This window comes from Lissotriton helveticus, chromosome 5_1, assembly GCF_964261635.1.
Source record: "Lissotriton helveticus chromosome 5_1, aLisHel1.1, whole genome shotgun sequence".
In the NCBI taxonomy this organism is placed as follows: domain Eukaryota; kingdom Metazoa; phylum Chordata; class Amphibia; order Caudata; family Salamandridae; genus Lissotriton; species Lissotriton helveticus.
The window spans coordinates 754,690,535-754,711,945 of record NC_136065.1 but is presented as its reverse complement, the minus strand read 5'-3'; positions in this window follow the sequence as shown (position 1 = coordinate 754,711,945).

Sequence of the window (21,411 nt, the reverse complement as noted above, 5' to 3'; positions counted from 1 at the left end):
GTTACACAGTCTCTGCTTAAAGTTCATTTGTTTGGCAGGTCTCTCCACATCAGGAAACTCCATCCTCTCTAAGGTGCTGCCCGCGGTGGGAGGTTGCCTCTGCTAAAGGATGCTTCCGTCAGTCTAGGGCAACTCCCTTGGACCAACCAGAACTACCGACCTAACGTCGTCAGCTGCACCCAAAAGACTTTAATCAACCGCGGCCCTAGCAGCGGAACCCGGATGGCGGTTCGAAAAACAAAAATAAGCAAGTTTCCTAAATGGGAGAGCTGTACTTTCAAAAAGGGTATTTGGGAGGAAAAAGGATATTTTTATTTGTCCATAGGTCTTGGTCTCAAATCATAAAAAGGAATCACTTTTGTAAGTTCGTTTTTCTCGGTCGCAAATTATAGCGTCTTTTTCCTGGTACTGTCTGGTCCTGAAACAGGAGTTCAGGCTCCAAAAAGTTCAATTGTTCTGATGGTGGCACAGTCTCTTGTAAAATGTCCTCGCTTTCACATTCAGGGTTAGTTTCTTTTACACGGTCATTGCTGAAAGGTATGACACGTGGCACAGTTGTAAGCTCTGAGTCAGTGACACTCTTCTGGACCCACTGGTCATGTGGTGGAGGTGAAGGGATTTTTTTGCAGTGGACCCCGTGGATCCAGTTGGCCTTCCCCTCCACTCGAACGGCTGACCTTGTGGAAAGAAGGACGAGATGCGGCCCGGTCCACCTGGGCTGGTCGTTCTTTGTCCTCTGAAAGTTTTTCACGAGAATCCAGGAACCAGGGACAATGGAGTGACCTGGAGTCTCAGAGACCGGAGGCAGGGTGTTGTGGACCTGTTGATGCAAAACACGCAATTTAGCCGTCAATTCATACAAGTAATCAAGCAAAATAGGGTGTTCTAGCTCGCTGAACTTCGTGGGTCTAGGCACTCCCCATATGTTGGCTGGCCGGCCAAAGACAATTTCATAAGGGCTGAGTTTCACTCGCGAATGCACAGTCATTCTGGTGGATAGGAGTGCTAAGGGTAGAGCGTCAGGCCATTTAAGACCTGTGCTCGCTTGGATTTTGGCCAATTTAAGTTTTAAAGTGCCATTGTAACATTCTACTAATCCAGCTGATTGGGGGTGATTTGCAGCGTGGAACTTCTGCCTAATGCCTAGCCTTTCACACACTCTTTTCATCACACGACCCACAAATTCACTTCCGTTGTCAGACCAGACCATTCTAGGCATTCCAAACCTGGGGAAGTACTCTTTCACAAGGGCTTTTGCTGTGGACAAGGCAGTATTGTCTTTTAGGGGATAGGCTTCTACCCATCTTGAGAAGGCACAAACAACAACAAGCACGTATTTTAAGTTGTTGCACCTCTCCATGTGTATGAAATCTAGCTGCAAAACCTCGAACGGATACGTAGGAGGTGCAAAATGACCAGCTGGAGTTGGGGTTCCCCTACCAGGATTGTGCTTCAGACATACCATGCAATTCTTGACAACATTCTCTGCACACTTGGGAATCCCTGAATTCTTCCATACTGGGGCCAACAACTCGCAAATCCCTTTCACGCTGATATGAGCCATTCCATGAGCCATTGTAACCACTGCAAGCACATATGCATCGGGTAACAACCATCTCTGATGCTCTGTCAATTCAATCCAACAACCATTTGCATCCATTCTACCTGTACTCTCTCTCCACGTGCTCAACTCTTTCTCTGTGGCCTCAGCTTGGATGGATTTCACACTCTCTATCGTGTCCTCACATATTCCAACATCACCATTCCATCTTTCAGGGCCTGCAACATACATTCGGCTCATCACATTCTTTGCCGTTTCTTTAGCGATCTCATCAGCAAATGCGTTCCCACGACCAACATCATCAGTCACCTTCTTGTGAGCACTACATTTGACAGTCGCCATTTGCAGAGGCAAGGTCAGTGATTCAAGAAGCTCATTCACCAACTGACCATGCTGAATCTTAGCTCCATGCGAAGTCAGGAACCCACGTTCTCTCCACAATCGTCCAAAACCGTGAGCCACGCCAAAAGCATACTGACTATCAGTGTAGACAGTCACTCTCATTCCTTTAGACAATACACATGCTCTCGTTAGTGCAACTAATTCTGCGGCTTGGGCTGAACCATGTGGTATTCGTGCAGTTTCAACAACTGTGTGCAAAGTCGTGACAGCATATGCTGCAGTCACGTTCCCATTTGGGAGCTTAAAGCATGAACCATCCACCCATAACGTACCATCACATTCAGCAAGAGGAGTGTCAAATAAATCCACTCTCCCTTTTGTCTCTTCCTCTGTTGTGAGGAAACAATCATGCTGTTCTAAAGCATCTGATTCCTCTGCAATTGGTAACAACGTGGCTAGATTTAAGGTACTGCACCTTTTTATGTGCACATGGCTCGCTAGCAGCGTCAATTCGTAACTGGACAGTCGAGCACTAGTTAAGTGCTGTGTCTTGGTCCTATTTAACAATGTGTCTACTGCATGTGGAACCATCACAATTAGTGTATTATTCATTACTAGACCAGCAGACTGTCGAATAGAAACAGCTGCTGCTGCTGTGGCTCTTAAACAACTTGGCAATGCTTTAGCTACTAGATCCAAAGTTGATGAAAAATAGGCGCATGGGCGCTGCCTACCTCCAAATAACTGAGTCAACACAGACATTGCACAGCCCTCCTTCTCGTGGACATACAATGTGAAAGGCTTACTGTAGTTGGGGGTACCTAACACAGGAGCCGAACATAATGCTGTGCGTAATTCGAGAAAACTTTTCTGAAACTCTTCAGACCAAGGAATGGGATTGGGTGTATTTTTACACGTTAATGCCACCAAGGGTTTGGCCAATAACGAAAAATTCGGAATCCACTGTCTACAGTACGATGTAATGCCCAAGAAAGCACGCACTTCTCTCTGTGTTCTTGGCACATTCAATTTCGCTATTGCCTGAATTCTTTCTGGGGTCAGTTTCCTTCCCTCCTTCGATAAGAGGTGACCCAAGTAGGTCACTTCTTGTCGGCAATATTGAAGCTTGGAAACTGACACCTTGTGATGTAAATCACACAGATGACGCAATAATGTCAATGTGGCCTTTTTACAAATTTTCTCAGTGTCTGCAGCAATGAGCAGATCATCCACATATTGTACAAGAGTAGCACCTTTTGGTAAAACAATCGTGTCAAGCTGTGCTTTCAAAGCTTGACTGTATATTGAGGGGCTTTCACAGTAGCCTTGAGGAGCGCGTTTAAAGCGGAAGCTTCGACCTCCTAAACTGAAGGAAAAGATATCCCTGCTCTCCTCAGCAATTGGGATGCTGAAGAAAGCATTCTTTAGGTCAATCACCGAAAACCAGGAGGCAGAGGCTGGAATCATAGTCAATAATGTGGTAATGTCGGGGACAACTGGGAATTGTGGCACAACTATCTTATTTACTTCTCGAAGATCAATCACGAATCTGTACACAGGTGGCTGTGAAGGGTCAGTTCGTTTTAAAACAGGCAGAACAGGACTATTGCAAATGTTGCCTCGTGTTTCTTCAATCACATCCTTTCCAATCAATTCGCAAACAATCGCTAGCAAAGCTTTTTCACCCTCATTAGATATTTTGTATTGGGGAATTCGTGGCATTTTGACATTGGACTTCAATGTTACTACATATGGTGGAATTTCCAAAAGACCTACATCATTAGGACCAGTGGCCCAAAGAATATCTGGGAGAAGTGACAATTCTGCTGGAAGTGCATCTCTCGACAAATACATGGGAGAAACTACTTTCTTACCTAAAGTAAGTTGTACTCCTGAGGGAGAACAGTACAAAGTCGCATACAATCTTTTTAACAAATCCAATCCTAGCGAATTTTCACCACAACCTGTCGTCAGAATAAGGGGTGCTTCGAATTCACAAGGACCAACAGAAAGAGATAAAGGGTCAGAAATCAGATTTCTAACTGGGGCGCCGGAAAAACCTACAGAAACGTTCATTTCGCCAGACAAAGATGCGCCAGGGAGTTTGGAGTGCATAATAGAACTCTTTGTAGCACCAGTATCCAACAGAAAAGGTTCTGACACACCTGATGTAATCACCTCAACGTAAGGTCCATTCTGATCTACTGGAACTGAAACAACTCCCTCTCTTTGTCTATGGCTGTCCTAGCAATCATTATCTTCCCACTGCTCATCTTCTGTGTAATAATCAACGTAGTATTGAGCTGTCCTATCAGATGCGTTATTTTGCTGATCAAACTTGTTCATAGAGTTTTGTGGTGGAAGGGGACGTGTGTTCTGAGGGGCGTTTCCACGCCCTCTACCTCTAGGTGCTTGCTGACTGCCACGACCTCTAACACCAGAAACTCCATTTGCACGTTGTAATAGAATAGGACAATTATACTTGTAATGACCTTCTTGTTTGCAATATAAACACTGGTTGGGGCCTACAGGTACACGGGGTTGAGTATACTCGAATGTTTGCGAGTTCCTCTGATACTGTTGAGGCTGCTGAAAAGTATTTTGGTAGTGATTCTGACCATTATTATTTTGATTACCACCACCACCACGTGGCGGATAGGCTTGCTGTAGCAAAACCTTCGTTTTTAGTTCTCTAGTTTTCTTTTCTACTCTATCTTTCTCATCTTTGTCTCTATTCTCGTAATATTGTGCAGTAGCCAATATCTGGGCTGAAGATGAGACTGCCCAAGAACTTTCTGAATCTTTTAATTTTTTACACAATTCTGGAAGCAGATTGTGCACGAATTTATCGACAAATAATCTCTGACCACCTTCTGTGGTCATATCTTGACCGCTGTGGTCAACGAATGTTTCTTCAAATCTGGTGAAGAAGTCTGAGACTGTTTCTTCTTTCTTCTGCTTGCATGCAGACAACTTATCCCAATTTACGCGTATTGCAGGCATTATCGTTTTCATGTAATCTACTATTTTACCAGGGAGTTCTGCTATCAAAGGCTCAGGCTTGGCACCACCAACTTGTCGGGCATCTGCAGCAGTAATATTAGCCCATGTGTCACCTAATTCCTGGTCATGATCTATATGACGAATTTTACCCCATAAAGGCTGTGGAACAACATTCCCAAATAACATATCGATATCGGCTAAATTCATTATACATGACCCAGCAGTTTGCGACAACTCTTTATAGTACCCCGCAGGATTTTTATGCGGATCTGGTAATGTTTGTTTGCGTGCTAAAACTTCAGCTCGCTTCCATGGGACATGTACCCATACACGCTGAAAGTGTGGCAGAATAGGTGGGACAGCAGTTGTGTCACCCTCTCTCCATTGTGGGGGAACTTCTCTCATAGGGTATTGTCGCGCCTTTTTCCTACTGGATGTATTATGCTCAGATTGTGACTCAGAACTGCTCCCCTTACTCCGAAGGTGAAACTGAAGGACACACAGATGGAAAAACGGGGTGAGATAAGGCAGGGGTAGAGATAGCAGAAGAGGTATCAGGGGAAATAGAGGAGGCACTAGGCAAAATCGTAGAGGGGGCATTAGGAGACGTGAAAAATACAGTAGGCAAAATCGTAGAAAACACAGGTGAAACAGAGGTGGTCGGTGGGCCTGGAGGAGGCTGCACCGAAGAAGTAGGAGCCAGCTGAAGAACAGCTGGTGGGTGCTGTGGAGGAGCAGGAGGCGTAGTTTGCGCAACTAAAGGTTGCGGGGGTGCTGTGGCATTCTGCGCATAGGGGGGTGGTGAATTTAATAAATGCGACATTAATGGGTCTTTTTCATGCTCTTTTGCTGCCTCTTTCTGAAGAGACGGCAAAACTGGATAACACTTATCTATTGCCATTTTATGTTGCCTGTGCAACTGCTCATTCATCTGCTCTTCTTCATTATCTTTAAACTGCACAGCAGCTTGCATTACTGAAAGTCCCCCTTCTCTCTTATTTTTCTTAGCTAATTTAATTTCTTTTTGTTTGGCTTCTTTACGCCATAAGCGGAAAGAGTCAAACATCGCCGGCCGGGCTTTCTTTTTAAAGAGTTTAACTTCAAGGTTGTCTAAGATTTCAGAATCAAAGCTACCATATTGGGGCCATTTTAAAACACCATCTTTTCCGGTGTATTTAATCCATACTTCGCTGTAGGTGATGGGGCCTACCCCATGTTTCACATATAGTTCGTAAGTCGGAGTTCCAACTGGAGGAACCGGACATGAGTCCTCCAATCGGGAGTCCCTATTATTACCACTAAGACAAAACAAATTTCCAAGTCTAAGACCAGGCATCTTCGCTCTCTAGTCTAGTTCCAAACTTCAAAGGATTATCGATTACGATATTTCTCGTGAATACACAAGTCCTTCGGTTTTGGTGCTTGCAAGTACCAACACAAAACTTTGTATCCCAAAGATACCAACACTAAGTCCAACTAAGGACTGGGAGACGCTCCACTTATACTTAACTGAAATATCGATGACGTCACCAGAAGACTCGTCTTAGTGTTTCGCTCTACCAAACTTCAAGGGTCCAAATCAGGGCGATAGCCAGGGCAGCAGTCCTTGTAGCCGTCGGGAAGCGGGGAACCTCGCAGCAAAGACCTTCGGACCACGTCGACATGCAGGGGTCGATGAGGTGGTTGGCCGTCCTCCGGAATTTCCACACGAAGCTCCTCACGATCTTCAGGCTGACTGGTACCACTGGAATCGCCCCAAACGTTGGGCGCCAGCTGAGGTACTGGGTTTTTAAGAACCGGCACAGACACCGGTAACCCAGCGGTGCCAGGGAATACGCACCCAGAGACCTCGGGTTCTTCCTGATCCAGACCACAGAAACTCAGAGTCTTGTAGGTGAAGTCAAAGATTAGTTTATTGGCTGCAACCAAGGTAACAAGTGTCCTAGAAGTACAATACGGGTATATTCTCAGGAGACTGCACGCCTTTACAAAGTCAGGCTTCTCTTCTTATACACAATTTTAGGCTTCAGGCAAAACATTCTTGGTTGTAAAGTAAATCGTTAACATATTTTTAGTACAAAGAAAAAGCAGAGTCATGATGACATGTCCATATTTCACTTCGTGCTGCCTACAACAAATCATTTGGCAAGGCCCAACATTTCATCAGATATCACTGGACCCCTAATAAAAACGGGCACCTCCCCACCATAAAGTAAGTGAAGCAAAAGAGTGGAGTTAGATGTGAGGGAGATATGGCAGGTGTGCGCGCTGAAATGGTTTTATGGTTTGTTGAGCCTAGATGCTATCTTGCTTATGAGGTGAGGTTCTAATTACAGCACACCAAAAATTGTTAAACTTATTTCAGTCTTTATGTGCGTATCGCATAGGAAGAGAATTAAACATTTGTCACCAGTAAAAACTATGGAACAGCATGAAATTCACACAGTATAAGGGTAAGTAGTGATCCAATGTAGAGTAAAAAAAAACGGGGTCCTCTCCATATAGCGTTGTTTTTTGTTATTCTTCTTTATTCAAAATTCATAAAATCTCAGAAAAATTGGTTAACTCTAGGTTATCCAATTTTGTCGAGACCAATGGAGTGCTAAAAAGTTCCCAAACTGGCTTTCGTCCGGGCCAAGGCACTGACACCGCCTTGTTGGCAGTCATGGAGGAGGCACGCTGCATTCTAGACTCGGGGGGGGGGATCAGTGGCAGTGATCCTCCTGGACCTGAGTGCAGCATTCGACACTGTGAACCACCAAGTGTTACTCCAGAGACTATCATATGCCGGAGTGAGAGGAACAGCGCTAAACTGGCTTAGGTCATTTCTTAGCGAAAGATCTTTTCAGGTATGGGAAGGGAGCGCACGATCGGCATCCACCCACCTCCATTGCGGTGTGCCTCAGGGCTCCTCCCTGAGTCCTACACTATTCAACGTGTATATGGCTCCCTTGGAGGAGGTGGTGGCTCCATTCAACATCAAGATCGTGAGCTATGCCGACGACACCCAACTGGTGTTCGCCCTCTCCCAATCCTTGGAGAATTCCCAGATACTCCAAGCCTGCCTCTCACAGGTCCACTCCTGGATGGGGGACTCAGCACTCAAACTGAACGGGTCCAAAACGGAGATCATGGTGATGGGACCTAAAAACCCCTCCCTTTCCAGCTTAGCCTGGCCTAGTTGTTTAGGGTGTCTTCCTGAACCCAAGGATGAGATCAAGAGCCTGGGCATCTGGATGGAACGAGATCTCTCCCTCAGAGCCCAGGCATCCAAATTAGCGGGTGTCTGTTTTGGTCTCCTTAGATCAGTACGTAAGATACTGCCCCTCATCCCTTTTCTATCGAGAAAGCTCTTGATCCAGGGTCTAATTATGTCCAGGTTGGACTTTAACAACGCGATCTACCTTGGGGCCCCCGAGAGCACTTTGAACAGACTCCAACAAGTTCAAAATGCGGCAGCACGAACGCTCTACAACATCCCCATGTCCCGCTCTGCTAAACCAGCACTGAGGGCACTACACTGGCTGCCAATATGGGAAAGAGTGACATTTAAATCCCTATGCCTCGCACACAAAATCTTGCAAGGCAAAGGCCCCCCCGTCCTTCAGAAGATGGTGATCCCGTACAAAGCGAGCAGAACGTTACGTTCAGACCAGCAACATCTGACGGTCGTCCCCAGGGTAAAAAAGGCCCGATCGGGAGGTAGGAGATTTTCGGTCAATGTTTCCATTCTTTGGAACGCCCTTCCTCTAGGTCTTCGCGCGGAACCATGTCTCCTGCGCTTTCGAAAACAACTTAAGACCCTCCTCTTCTGTTCATTTTTCTTCGTTTTCTGCTATCTCTGATGTCGGTAGTTGGCAAAAGCGCAGGGATGCTCCAGGGTAACCTGGCGCTATACAAAACCGATTTAATAATAATAATAATAATAAAAAACAGATTTTTCCAGCATACAAAATCGCCAACACGTGTTTCGTCTCCCACAGAGACTTCATCAAGGCTGGAATAGTTAAACAATACATGTGTATTACAATCAAGGCCATCAACAAGTATTAAACACAAACATTACAAACATATTATATACATATTATACAGAAAAATAGAAATCTTATTTAAAAAGCATATAGGTACACATATGGTATATAATCTATACCCTATATACAAAAAATCCATCTACATACAATATCCTATTGTAGCCAAACATTGTTTAGAAACTAGGTGTTGCTAACAGAAGAGAGAACATAGGATTTCAATGGGTCACAAATCAATTTTGGGAAATCCTATTCAGTATAATAAAACTCTAAGTAGCTAGAAGAGAAATTTATAAGCATACAATGAAAGTCAAAAAACACCCACCATGGATAGTGATTTGGAGGTGTTTAGTAATCTTGTTAGTGAAGTAAGGACACAACGTTATGTGTTGATAGTACGAAACCTGGAGGGACAAAATATAGCAATAAATGTCACAAACCAAAATGATATATAGGGAACCAATGTTGAAAGACAGCATATATAGGTGGGGAGTATTTATAGGAGGGGAGTATTTATCAGCGGGAGCAGTTAAAGCAAAATACGAAATATAAACATCAGTACAAAAACAGCTCCAAAATATGGAGTGTAGACAGTGTTCCAGTACCACTGGATCAGAATATACACACGGAAAATGGGTTGGTGTGAAAATATCCGAAGTAGTTGGGACTATAGAAACTCCAAATTTTATAAGCAGGCCATTATTTACATGAGATCTAGCTGAGAAGATGATTTAAACTATATAACCACTAGTGCTTGTAAGCAGTTCATTCATTATGAAACATGTAGCTAGGGCAAAATGACTCACCAAAATTAAAGAGTGAAGTACGCTCGTAACTGGATTCACTTCAACAGAACAATGGGCATAATCATCTTGACGAAAGTATTATAGTTTTTTTTATATAGACGACAAAATATCTGAATAGAAAAAGACAAAATGAATATGCACATTCTATAACCAGTACCTATAAAAGCATCATATAAGGGACCTTGAAGTCAGCTACCAAGAAGAGGTACTGGGTGCTATCTAAACAAGCATAACGCAATATGACCTCTAGAGCGGTATCCACAAGTAACCTAAATGAATAGAAGGTCGAAAATACCTTGCAGGATGGAACGGTTGATGTAAAGAATAGTCACATTGACATGGCCGACCATAAAGCGTGAACGAGTTAGAATGTATAACGCACAATAACTAAGACAATGACTGGTCTTGGAAAACATGAAAATAAATAAACGGCAAGGTATAAGGCTCACCATAGGCGAAAAAATATGAGATATGCGTGAATGATGACAGAATCCAGAAAAATACAAGGGATCTTGTTGCAAAAGTCACATGATAGATTAGACAGACTTGGTAAGGATTGGGGAAGTCCGTATTCGCAACCTTGATAAGTTGCAATCTGAAAACTAAGAATAATTGAGTAAGAGGCATATTTGATTCTAAGTAAGATTAAGAATGTTAACAGAAACAAATATCAGAAATGTGCAGAATCCTTTATTAAATATCTATGGGGGCGTAAATGTAAGGGTATCAGACTAATCATGCCCCTCACCATATGCCGGACACAAACACCGTAAGCATTTGCCCGACACGTACCATATAAACAGATAAATATTCCCCCACTACACATCTGATGCACCGAAAGTCCAGATTAAAGCACTGCTGGTAACCCCATGTCCGTCACACAGCACGCAGTGTATATAAACTCACCGTCCGAATGGCAGTAACACCAGTAATACGTCTCGTCGCCTGCAATAGTGAAAGGTGGTCACACTAAGAAGCATATTTATAGGCCGTGAGAATGGTATAACGGAAAAAGAAACACCCGGAATCAGGTGTGGGCAATCTGTGCAACATCAAGATAGTAAAGTCTGATGACAGACTAAAGGACATCAACTCGCGCTTAGTAGGACTAATTTGGCGGCCATATTGGAGTGTAGGTGAAATACCGGAAATGGTGAATATAGATATGAGTGAAACTTCATAAAATATAACGTAAAAGCACCCACTATTTGTGGTTGAATGTGAAGAGGGTCGATTTACAAGCTGGGCGTTCATAAATCAAATATAGATTCATGTATCATTGAAAAAACATACTAACCGAATACATTTTCGACAGGACAAAACAGTATGATCAATAAAGGAAGAAAAGGTAAGTAGAGATCACATATAAATTTCATAATATCGTAAATAATTGTGAAGTAGGTCCCAGAATATGAATAATTATATCGAATAGTAACGATCTGTCCTATATGACAGGACAGATAATCAGCTGATTGTCATCCGACGTACAAAGCACTAAACACAGCAATATTGAAAATGGTATACAACAAAACGTTTATAGAGCCAGTTTACACTAAAGTTGAAGACATGTTTTCCCACCGTGTCAACTTAAAGTGTATATAACTGTTAAGGGTGTAGACACTATAAACAGGATATTTGACTGGTACACATGACCTAGATAAAATAGAACATACTCTGACCAGCAAATTCATAGTTGCGAGATAGATAGATGTAATCATTCAAGAACAGGTCTCGCTTGAAATTAAAAGTACTAGGATCTATATTAAAGGCAAGTAAATAACACCTGGGATATAGACAGGCTGTGAAAGGTGACCAAAAGAGTGTCTCAAGGTAGTTGGTTGGTTTCATTCCTTGAGGAACACATGTAATTCACGGTCAGTGTTAAGACCCCTGTCCACTGCTCTCAATTTGATTAACCACTGTGATTCTAATTTTCTCAATGTGGCTACTCTATACCCTCGTCTGGGATTATTTTTTTACCTCAGCAATGCCGTGAAACTTGATTTCCAATATTTCAGAATCCGTGTGCATAGCATTGTAGTGTACTGCTAACGGATAGCTCTTGTTGCAATTACGAATAGCTCGTATATGCTCCTGTATTCTTTCTTTCAAGGGTCTCGTGGTGCTACCAACGTAAATTTGACCACACTTGCAAATTATGCAATAAACAGTGAACTTGGTATTACAGTTGATAAACTGATTAATGTGGTAAGTTTGTTGGGTATTGTATTTAAAGATTTTCTTTTTATCATCGGCAAATTGGCATACACAACATTGAGTACATTTGAAAAATCCCTTTGGTTTGCTTGGAAACCATTTGTTAGTGGTGCTGGTTATAGCATCATTGTTAACTATTGAGGGACTTATGATATTTCTTAAAGTTTTCCCTCTTTTAAAGGTGATTTTAGGTTTGTTGGTCAGGTATGGGTCCAAATCCGGATCCAATTTGAGGATCTTCCAGTGCTTATTAATGACCCTATAGATTTGATTACTGTGTGAATTATATTGGGTAATCAGAGATATTTTGTCTTCTCTGTTAGTATGTTTCTTCCTTCGTTTGAGTGTTTCCGATCTCTGAATCTTATTGATACGGTTGTGGGCTTTGTTAAGTATTGTCTTATCATAGCCTCTTTTCTCAAAACGTTCTTTGAGTTTGATTATTTCACATTGAAAATCATTCTCCGAACTGCAGTCCCGGAGTAACCTGGTCATTTCTCCAAAGGGTATGGCAGTTTTTTGCGAAGTGGGATGGGCACTGCTTGCATGTAATACCGAGTTGCATGCGGTAATCTTCCTAAACAGTTTGCTTTCAAGTATACGATTATGTACAAAAAGAGTGATATCCAAAAAATCTATACTGTTTGCACTATGTTGGGAGGTAATGCTCAAGTTATATGTGTTATGGTTGATATAAGAGACAAATTCAATCAATGAGGTCTCGTCTCCTCCCCATATCAAAAAGATATCATCGATAAAACGACACCAAAGTATGATGTGATTTGTTAGTTCAGGGGGGCCATTTTTCCATACATGGGATTCCTCAAAGAATCCCATGTAGATGTTAGCGAAGGAAGGTGAAAATTTCGCCCCCATAGCTACACCAGAATGCTGGAACACTGTCTACACTCCATATTTTGGAGCTGTTTTTGTACTGATGTTTATATTTCGTATTTTGCTTTAATTGCTCCCGCTGATAAATACTCCCCTCCTATAAATACTCCCCACCTATATATGCTGTCTTTCAACATTGGTTCCCTATATATCATTTTGGTTTGTGACATTTATTGCTATATTTTGTCCCTCCAGGTTTCGTACTATCAACACATAACGTTGTGTCCTTACTTCACTAACAAGATTACTAAACACCTCCAAATCACTATCCATGGTGGGTGTTTTTTGACTTTCATTGTATGCTTATAAATTTCTCTTCTAGCTACTTAGAGTTCTATTATACTGAATAGGATTTCCCAAAATTGATTTGTGACCCATTGAAATCCTATGTTCTCTCTTCTGTTAGCAACACCTAGTTTCTAAACAATGTTTGGCTACAATAGGATATTGTATGTAGATGGATTTTTTGTATATAGGGTATAGATTATATACCATATGTGTACCTATATGCTTTTTAAATAAGATTTCTATTTTTCTGTATAATATGTATATAATATGTTTGTAATGTTGGTGTTTAATACTTGTTGATGGCCTTGATTGTAATACACATGTATTGTTTAACTATTCCAGCCTTGATGAAGTCTCTGTGGGAGACGAAACACGTGTTGGCGATTTTGTATGCTGGAAAAATCTGTTTTTTATGAATTTTGAATAAAGAAGAATAACAAAAAACAACGCTATATGGAGAGGACCCCGTTTTTTTTGACTCTACATTGGATCACTACTTACCCTTATACTGTGTGAATTTCATGCTGTTCCATAGTTTTTACTGGTGACAAATGTTTAATTCTCTTCCTATGCGATACGCACATAAAGACTGAAATAAGTTTAACAATTTTTGGTGTGCTGTAATTAGAACCTAACCTCATAAGCATTTTCCCTAGTTGCACATCTCTGTGCACTGATATAGTACCTTTAGGTAGTAGGTACTTTGAGCTTCTTGAGCACCCAGTGTATACTTCTGTTTACTTACAATACGCATTTACTTTTGGTTACATTGAGACATGTCTTTTTGAATGTTGCTAACTTTTCCATCTTGGACACTACTACCATTTCTAGATGCTATCTTGCTCGGCCACTGGGAGGGGAACTGACTTAACGAGTTCGGCCTGGGGCAATGGTTCCAACTTGTACAGGTCATGGAAAAGTCGATTAAGGAGTATGTGTCCTTGTGGAATCGAATTCAGCTGGATTAAGGCCTATGTAAAGGGAAACACATAAATGGAAGCCAAGGGTTCAGAATGTAAGTGACGATTTCGAGGTGATATCGTCACTCGAATAGGCTGAAAATACATGTACATGATGTACTCGTCATTCTCGGTCTTTTGATACCAAATTCGTCATGTTTCGACGAAGTTTTAATTCTCGAGTCCAGAACTATTATATGAATCCAGATTTTCAGAACCACAAGGTGTTTAGGAGGACTGGTAGGGGGACAATGGGGGGTGGGAGACTCGCGATCCCTTATTTGATGGCACTCAGCAGACCACCACTCAAGGCAAGGGGTGATAGCCGCAGGCAACGATCAGTTGTGAGGCCTCTCCTCTGCCTCAGAGTGGAACGTGCATAGTCCTGGGCCGCAGTGTCCGCCGCCTACCGCCTCCTCGCGCCCAACCCCACGCTGACGGCTGCGCAGCAAGAGAGGGAAGATCCAGGAGAGCGGCCGCTGACGTGCAGGGGTTACTCCTTCTGTAGGGACCACAGTGGTCAGAAGGGACGGTAGGTGTCTCTGTGGGGAGGTGGGAGCAGTCACGGCCTCCGGAACCTGGCCCACCAGAGAGTTGATCGCAGCGCTGGGGGGCAGGGGAGGCAAGTCCCGGCAATGGGTGATCGCAAGGCCTCCCGTCGGCCTCGAGGTGGGTCGCAGGCCGGCCTCCCTGTCCAGCCCCCGGCAGTCACTTAGATGCAGGGTCTGGTCACAGTTCTTCACCTCACAAGCCCCCACCTCCACGGCAGCCGGCGCCACTCATCCCCCGCGCCGACCTCAAGGCCGCGTACAAGTCATCGGAGTGTGCCACACCCGCCATGGAAATGGGTCCACGCAGGGCACAGAGCCAGTCGCGGAGTGTCCCGGAGGCTGGGGAGTGACTCTGGCAGATCACCACGGCCCGACCCTCTGCCATCAGCCCAGCGCCCCCGGCCGCGGATGCAGTGCGCACAGCCCCGGGGGTCAGTCACAGGATCGTTCAGAGGCAGACAGGTCTCCAGGCGGTCAACAGGTCACAGCGCAGGCAGGGTCAGGGCCTACCTCAGCCTGCCTCGGTACCAGTCACCTCTCGGCAGCACGTAGCGGAGGAGCCATGGTGGGACCAAGTCAGCACTGCAGTGGCCCCCTCTCCAGCATGCCTGCAGGCGGGCTTATCAAACTGAAGACAGTGCTGCAGAGAGCTGCTCCGGGACAGATGGGAACTGCAGCCGGTCAAGTCCTCCACATTCAGGCAGAATTCAGAGTCTCTCGAGGGGCCCGCCACCATCTTGGAGAAGTGTGGCTCACTGGTTAGAGTGGCAGACTCTGATACAGAGGTCTGGCCCTGGAGCAGGGTTCAATTCCCGTCGCGGCAGGGTCTTGGGCTCAATGTCCTCGGACCTGATAATTCTCTCGCCTTGGTGCCTACTCTAATCATGTGTCCCACTCTGCAACTCTGGGCAATAGCTTGCTTAGTCTCCACACTGGCCCTAATGCTAGGATGCCTGGTTTCACCTTGGGGTGCCCAGGAGTGGACACCTCACAGGAACAGGCCAGGATGGGTTCCTCAGCGGCACAGCGCGGGGACACACTGGCTAGTGTAACCAGGCGCTTTATAAGCTCAGGATTATTATTATTATTATTATTATTATTATCTTGAGTAGGCCACAAGTCCTACCCTTGCTGGGCAGCCTTACCAGTCCTTCAGGGACGCCTCAGGTAATCAGAGCGTCTGCTCTTCATCAAGGATGGTAATGCCAGGATTTTAAGCGTTTTCAGGTGCAGTAATGTATAAGGATGGCTGAGCGGATGACGGAGGGGTCCGGAGCACTGCTAGAATGCGACCGCCATCTTGACGCCTAGCCCCCCAGATCATTGCTTATTGTGATCTTTGTTATCTTTTGTTTTTTTGCTGCCTTTGTTTTTTCTTTTCTGGGTGCTTAAGGATGGGAAAACAATTTTAAAAGGAGGCACTTTCACCTTTCAGGACCACTTCTTACTCACACTCTTTTGGGGACTCCTCTCCCTTCCCTACGCAGCCCAAGAGAGGGGTGAGTGGCAGATGATGAGAGGATTCACAGAATTGTTTTAGAGACTTTAAAAGCATTTAGGAACAGTTCCAAGAAAGATGCAGGCCAATCTGCTCCTCTCCGTTTCAGATATTTCATCTGATAGCAAGGATTACAGACACCCTCCTGATCTCAAGGGCAAGTATATTTCTAAGTACCCAACGCTGGAGATTCTGCCCCATACTAGGTAGAACATGGGCTTTGCTCCTGCAGAGAAGCCCTCAACTTCAAAGGACTCTGTGTTGCATCAATTAAAAAAATCTCCAAATGTGGGACTGCCTATTCATCAACACTTTGGAGGTTATTAAGAATGAGTGGAGGAACACAGAGAAGATACCCCTACCCAAGTTCCTGACAAAGCTTTATCCTTAGCGCCCCACAATGCTCCTTTGGGAGTGGCAGTGCTCTCTAGAAGTATACCATTCATTCATTCTCGAGGAGATGGATATGGTGCTTCAAGACAATATCCATGTAGATTTGGTGGTAGCCAGCCTGGTGGAAGATAATATTCTAAAAGATTCTGCATGTAAGACAGTGGATTCCTTCCTCAAAAAGGTAATCTCAGGGGCTCCAAATTGCCTTAAGAGCTGACATTTATGGTGCCTGTATGGCACTATCTTTTATTTGGGGCTTTAAATCTTTGTTCAAGGCCATTCAGGATGGGTCAGACTGTTGTTAGGGATTGGAAGTCACGGAAAGGCAGATGGAGTTGTTGTTGGCTATCTCTTTGGATGTGGTTAAGGCTACCGCTGTACCTAGTGGAGCTTCAATTGTGGCCACACGAAATTTGTATTTAAAGGACTAGAATACCGATGAAGCGCAGAGAGTTACTGCCCTGAAGTTGCCTTTCGAGGGTTCCAGGTTATTTGGTGGAGTTAGAAGACAAACTTCATTGATTATTCAAAGAAAGGAAACAACCTTCATTGTTTAATAGAGACACCCCTAAACCCTCTAGAACCTTGAGGTGGATGTCTTTCAGACAATCAATAGGTCAATCATATGTCCAATCTGCAAAATCACAAGGGAAATAGTATTCTTCTTCATTTAAACCTTTTTGGAAACAGATAAGGAGTGCACGCCCAAACCTCAGAATTCCTGACTAGACCAGTATGCCTCTCCATCACAGGTTGGAATAGTTCTTCAAGTGGACGGGTATCATGACAGAAAAGTGGGTCCTGAACATGGTCAAATAGGTTATTAGATCAAATTTCAATCCCCTCCTATTTTGTTGGTGACACCTGAAACTCTAGTTCCTTGAGCTCCTTTCAAGAGACAGGCTCTGATGGAGGGGACTGCTTTTCTTCTAAAGAAGGCAATATGTCCAGTTCCTACAAGAGAGAGAGTGGTTTAGAGGTCTATTCATTTGTTTTCCTGATGAGGAAAGCTTCTGCAGTCTTTGAGTTGGTAATAGATCTGAAGAATGAAACATGTACTAGCTATCGTAACTGAAAGTTTCAATTCTATAAAGAAAACGTAGGCAAGGATTATGCTGTACTTTCTTCACTTTTATTACAGCAGCCATGTAAAGAAACAACAAAAAGACTTCATTTTCCATAACACCTTGGAAAAAGTCCAGTTAAAAATTAAATTATTGTCCAATCTATAGTGTCCAAGACCCTTTGATAGACTTTTGTTGGTGTTGCCACATCCTCTTTCTTCCTGCGACTGCAATCAAATAACAACATCTTCAATCGTGCTTAGACCCATCAGATCCTACATAAACAGTAAGCATAAGCAAATTAAAATCTCATATCTGTGACTTCATGATAGAATAAACAAAGCCAGAAGCAAGCATCAGCAAAGTAGGCACCAATCACATCTGAACATATGTTACAAGTGGAAACAAATATACCCACCGCAAAGAAAAACTGCCTTATCCCATGCTGGGTGTAACTATATGCAATAATGGGCGAGTTAATCCCCGCCTCTGTGTCCTTAGTAGAACTGAAACTTTCTGGAGGAGGAGGAGAGGAGAGGAGGAGAGGAGGTCCCCAGAGTGACTACTATTGTGCAGGCCAGGGGGCCAGAGGGTGCCCCACCAGTAGGGACCACAGGTTGAGGTACTGGGTTTTTAAGAACCGGCACAGACACCGGTAACCCAGCGGTGCCAGGGAATACGCACCCAGAGACCTCGGGTTCTTCCTGATCCAGACCACAGAAACTCAGAGTCTTCTAGGTGAAGTCAAAGATTAGTTTATTGGCTGCAACCAAGGTAACAAGTGTCCTAGAAGTACAATACGGGTATATTCTCAGGAGACTGCACGCCTTTACAAAGTCAGGCTTCTCTTCTTATACACAATTTTAGGCTTCAGGCAAAACATTCTTGGTTGTAAAGTAAATCGTTAACATATTTTTAGTACAAAGAAAAAGCAGAGTCATGATGACATGTCCATATTTCACTTCGTGCTGCCTACAACAAATCATTTGGCAAGGCCCAACATTTCATCAGATATCACTGGACCCCTAATAAAAACGGGCACCTCCCCACCATAAAGTAAGTGAAGCAAAAGAGTGGAGATAGATGTGAGCGAGATATGGCAGGTGTGCGCGCTGAAATGGTTTTATGGTTTGTTGAGCCTAGATGCTATCTTGCTCGGCCACTGGGAGGGGAACTGACTTAACGAGTTCGGCCTGGGGCAATGGTTCCAACTTGTACAGGTCATGGAAAAGTCGATTAAGGAGTATGTGTCCTTGTGGAATCGAATTCAGCTGGATTAAGGCCTATGTAAAGGGCAACACATAAATGGAAGCCAAGGGTTCAGAATGTAAGTGACGATTTCGAGGTGAAATCGTCACTCGAATAGGCTGAAAATACATGTACATGATGTACTCGTCATTCTCGGTCTTTTGATACCAAATTCGTCATGTTTCGACGAAGTTTTAATTCTCGAGTCCAGAACTATTATATGAATCCAGATTTTCAGAACCACAAACCCTCCTTTTGCCCTTACATAGGCAATTAATCTATCCTCATGTTAGTCTGAGTCCAGATCTATATTCCTAAAGTCATTGAGATGTTGCTGTAACATCATTCTAGTACTTAGTTCATCTCTTGACACAGGCTTCCTTACACATGATGTAACACAGAGGCCACATATTGCAGGAGCACACTGTATGCACAGACAGAACAGGAAAAGAATGGCTAAGACCATCCCAATGACCATCAGAATTTTCCATCCCCAGGCAGATATCAGTTCCCAGAACCATCCCATTAACGACCAATCTCCTTTATCCACATGAATAGATTCGGAAATCTTATGTAGTTTGGAAATGGCCCTGTACACTGTTGGAGCATTATCTGGGATGAAAATGCAACAACTAGACTGGATCAATTTGCATACTCCACCTCGGTCTGCAAGTATAACATCCAAAGCGACCCGGTTCTGAAGGGTCATAAGTCGATCCGACTGGAGCTCAGCAGTCAAGTTACTAAGGGCACCGGCAGTTTCAGTCACGGTGGATTCAACTACCCTTGTTAATTGCCTTATGTTTCTGCTGTTGGCCATGGATCCCCAGAACGGCAGAAAACCCTTTGCAAGGTCCCCAAATTCTTGACCTGCAGTGTCTTCTTTACTCAAAACACCTCTAACTACCCTTGTCCGGTGGTAATCCGCCGCTGCTGTGTAAGTGGGAGGCAACAGGAATGAAACAAAACATGAGCCCGAGAAGTCAGGGGGCAACCATGTGTAGGCTCTATCATGGCAGATGAAATAAGTACCCTTAGCGGCTAAAAACGCAGGGGAAGTCTGAGATCCAAAAACATACGTTTCTGTACAGATACTCTTCACTAGCTGAGCTCTGGGATTCTTGCCAATACCTTGCAGACACAGGTGACCCTGATGGGGTACGATCCAGATAGGGGAGGATCTTCTGGCTTGTTGTTTCTCACTTAGAGTAGTGCCATATCCGGTCACGTTCCAACCTACATATGCAAGTATCTCATCATCCGGAGTATCTTCATAAGAAGTAACTTCCTTGATCATGTCAACTATACCTTTGACTAGGGCGCTAGTCTTGAGGTTGTCTTTTACAGAACGAAGGGGTTGGATTTCTCGTGCATATATGAACATTGTCCTATATGCCCATACTGAACCATTGTGACTAAATGGCAGGACCAAATAGGGGATACCTTTATCCGTTGTGTGAGGCATGAGACCGCACACCCAACAGTTAGTTGTGTTCATTACAAGTTGGTGTTGGTGTAATAACTGAACAAAGGAGTTATTAACGAACTCTAATCTCCTATTTGATTCGTGGTCAGGCAGAGGGTGGAAAGAATGAGAGGAAACAGTAGGAGGAGGTATGGGTGATGCAGTGGGCGCAAATGTTACATGGAAAGAGAATAAAACATAACTTATCAAAAAGATCATTACGCTGGATAGCATAAAAATACACAATATTATGAAACTTTTCTTTGTCATCGTGCTACACAGTCTCTGCTTAAAGTTCATTTGTTTGGCAGGTCTCTCCACATCAGGAAACTCCATCCTCTCTAAGGTGCTGCCCGCGGTGGGAGGTTGCCTCTGCTAAAGGATGCTTCCTTCAGTCTAGGGCAACTCCCTTGGACCAACCAGAACTACCGACCTAACGTCGTCAGCTGCACCCAAAAGACTTTAATCAACCGCGGCCCTAGCAGCGGAACCCGGATGGCGGTTCGAAAAACAAAAATAAGCAAGTTTCCTAAATGGGAGAGCTGTACTTTCAAAAAGGGTATTTGGGAGGAAAAAAGGATATTTTTATTTGTCCATAGGTCTTGGTCTCAAATCATAAAAAGGAATCACTTTTGTAAGTTCGTTTTTCTCGGTCGCAAATTATAGCGTCTTTTTCCTGGTACTGTCTGGTCCTGAAACAGGAGTTCAGGCTCCAAAAAGTTCAATTGTTCTGATGGTGGCACAGTCTCTTGTAAAACGTCCTCGCTTTCACATTCAGGGTTAGTTTCTTTTACACGGTCATTGCTGAAAGGTATGACACGTGGCACAGTTGTAAGCTCTGAGTCAGTGACACTCTTCTGGACCCACTGGTCATGTGGTGGAGGTGAAGGGATTCTTTTGCAGTGGACCCCATGGATCCAGTTGGCCTTCCCCTCCACTCGAACGGCTGACCTTGTGGAAAGAAGGACGAGATGCGGCCCGGTCCACCTGGGCTGGTCGTTCTTTGTCCTCTGAAAGTTTTTCACGAGAATCCAGGAACCAGGGACAATGGAGTGACCTGGAGTCTCAGAGACCGGAGGCAGGGTGTTGTGGAC